The sequence below is a fragment of the Sinocyclocheilus anshuiensis genome, unplaced genomic scaffold, assembly GCF_001515605.1.
Source record: "Sinocyclocheilus anshuiensis isolate Anshui unplaced genomic scaffold, SAMN03320099.WGS_v1.1 scaffold514, whole genome shotgun sequence".
Classification (NCBI taxonomy): domain Eukaryota; kingdom Metazoa; phylum Chordata; class Actinopteri; order Cypriniformes; family Cyprinidae; genus Sinocyclocheilus; species Sinocyclocheilus anshuiensis.
Genome location: NW_015542348.1, coordinates 172086 through 175342, shown reverse-complemented (window position 1 = coordinate 175342; position 3257 = coordinate 172086). Strand labels below are relative to the sequence as shown.

Below are 3257 nucleotides of genomic sequence, written 5' to 3'. Positions count from 1 at the left end.
GAAGAACATTTTTGACTATGTTGACTGTGATTAAGCCTAATGTTCCTTCTTATGTTATTGTGGTGACATTACAAGACATTGTGTTCTGTTGAAATATTCACTTTGTGTTCCAGTATAAAATGACACATTGTATCACCAGTCATTCATTTTTCCCACAAAGAGAAATAAACAGTAAATTACGTAGGCTATCAGTGAATGAATATTAAATGCCTTATGTACCTTTACTGTGATATTCCTAGATTTGATTTTAGTTTGTGTTTAGGTGATCCATGAGTGCCAGAAACAGATCCTGCCCTTCCTCCATTCTCCAAGCATGTAGCGCATCATCCTTTTCCAGACAGCCTTCTCGTGTGTTGATAGTAGATGTTTCACCACCCTGGTAGTCAGAGACAGGCCCTAGAGAATTTCTTTTTTCTGGCCAGCAGTCTGGCAGAACCTGCTCGTCTGCCACTGCTAAGCGTCTTTGCTATCAGTGTACAGCTGGAGTGCCTCCTACCCTTTGTGATGAGGATAAGTATGTGTGTATTTACATCAGTGTTTGACTAGGTGCTGTACAGTAGGTTGGTGTTTAATAGACAAATAAAATTATGTATCTCTCTTCTGATTTCTTCCTTTAACCTTTTCATTCCTTCTTCTCATTCTCTTCACTAGCAAGTTAAGGGCAATTTGACACGTCTGCTGTCCTGTATAGAGGAGCTGCGTTCTCTGCCTCAAGAGGGCTGCGTTCGGCAATGAGGTGCACTCCTTAAACAGGCAGTGCTGGACAGCCTGCAGCAGTTTAAACAATACATGTGTCATACAGCTCATGGGGACTTCAACAGCAACTGTGTGGAGGTGAGAACTTTCACTGCTAAAACTAAAGTGCTTTCAATTCCTTATGTATAAAGAACATTATTGTGGCATGTTCACCAAAGACATTTATGAATATTTGGTCACATTTTACGCCAAAAATCTAAGTATTTTGCAGAAAGAAATCTTTTTTTTTATTATTGTGAGAGTGAAATTCATATTCTCTGTATAGTTAAGCTAATTTTACAGTCTAGTTTTCAGCACTGTAAAATGAAAAAGAATAAATAAAAATATATAAATGTTATAGTATGTAAACATTGTGGCACCAATTGTTCTGCTTTTAAAAATTAATTTTCAAAATCATTGCAAAATTATTTGATACAATAATATAATAGAGTAAAAAAACTATTTAGGGCCCTCTGATTTAGTGGACAACATGGACAGAATTGTGGAATAAAAAGTGGAATTTACTGTATAACTCTTAATAGAATTTGCCAAAATTTGGATGAATAAATCAAAAGAATGGCTGTACTCTGTGAATGGTATCCGTAAATAATAACCACCCCAAAAGACTGCTATTTAAATATAAAGTCTTTGTGTGAATGAGCAGTGCAGTTCCCCTTCAGGAAATCGAGCTGCGTCGGAAAACGCTTTGGGAACGCCTTCAGCGTGACGATGCTCTGAATCACATATGAAATCAGTCCAATAGATGGGTGAGACGTCATGGGCGGGTGACGTTGTGACCAGGAAGCTATAAAAGCACGTGCGGTGGAACCGGCATCAGCTTTTTGTCATTCAGCAAGCGCTCTGTGTGTGTCAGTTGCTATCTGTTTGTGAGTCTTATTTAGTGTTGTTTGTCCACTTATAAGCTCCATTATGTCGAGCTTCAGCCAAAAAGAAGCATTTGGGTGAGAGCAGACAACATTCAGGCTGTGTGTTCCTCCCTGACCGCGCTATATTTCGGGTGGGGACACACACAGTTTGTGTGTTGTCTGGGACATACACAGTTTGTGTGTTGTCTGCTTGGGAGCGAAGCACGCAGAGGGAGCTGACTGCCCGCATTGCGAGCGTTTGTTACTGCCTTGCTTCGCTCTCGGAAGGCTCTCTTTGAGGAGGAAGCCTTCACCGGCATTTCTCATGGAGCCGGCCCTTTCGCCGAGGTGGAGTGGTGGCTGTGCTCGTGGGGTTCGCATATGGATCCGTTGGAGGGAATGTAGATGGACGAGTCCCTATCTTCTTCCTCACCCACCAGATCCAGCACCTGCTCTCGGGGATCGGAAGCACGCGCTGTGGTTCTTCCCCCTGGGGAGAGGGCTCGATGCTCTGCATGTCTTCCTCCGAGGAGGTTAATATGGAGGGCATCGATGAGCTCGCCGGTTGCACAAGCATCAGTTACACAAGCATATTATGCCTAATATTATAATGAGCAGTTTCACTGTGGAGCGGAGCTCGCGCAGTCAGCTCTCGGGAAAAAAGAGAGGGGGCTGATTGTGCTTTATCTGCTGCTAAACGCTCCGCTCTCGCCGTGTCCGTGCCTGTGATCTTGCAGTTACGTCCCGCTGCTGCTGAGGCACGGCGGCGATTGAGATTACAGGGATCACACACGATCTGGTGGACGGGTTGGAGACGGGCTTTCCCTATCTCCACCCACGTTCCCTAGATCTAGCACTCTCTCTCGAGGTTCGGAAGCCCGCGTTGCGGTTTCTTCCCTCTCTGAGTGAGAGCTCACTGCTGCAGCTATCTTTCTCCGAGGAGATTGATATTGTTTGTGTGACCGAGCGGCTCACGCGCTGCCGAGGCAACGCGTGCATTACATAATTTTCGGTTTTGAAATGAATCTTATCACACCAGGCCGTGTTTACTTGTCTCTTTGTTTAGCTGCATTTTATTCTGAGGAATTAAAATGAAGTATTTCTTCTGACTATGAGAAGTTAGATATACAGGAGCTCTTGGGAATAAATAAATTAATTAATTAATTTTCTCGAATGAGAGCAAGCGTTTACCTCTCTTCCTCAGAGGAGGTTGAGGTGGTCAACAGAGGCTGCTGGGCAGGAGTAGCCCCAACCAACTGTGTTCCAGCTCCTCATATAGGAAGCGTCACTTCTCTTACTCAGAATTTAGAGTCAGAGTGGCGCTCCTTGGCCGAAGGCTTCTAGCGGAAGGCGGATCTGCAGACCATCATTCCCGCTGGATAGTCTTCAACTAAAACGTCCTGACGCCTAGGGCCCAGGACTTCTGAGGGCCGGCCCCCTCTGGGGAAGAGTGGTGTACACCACATTATACGGTGCCCGTCTCTCCTCAGTGCTCTCAGGAGATTGATCTGCCAACCCTGCCACCTACGGTGCTTCAGGGCGCAGCAGTCTTCAGCAAGCGCTTCTCTCAGTCACCGCCCGGAAACGTAGCGGTACTAAGAGGCTCGCTACCTCTTGGGAGGTTTCTAGGGCAGCTAGTTCGGCCGTTCCCTGCCG

General features: G+C 45.5%; 1 pseudogene; it reads left to right on the top strand.

The window, feature by feature from the left end:
- Positions 1-269: 269 nt before the first annotated feature.
- The window catches only part of LOC107691474 (meiosis 1 arrest protein-like), a 54257-nt pseudogene continuing 51269 nt past the window's right edge, over positions 270-3257 (top strand).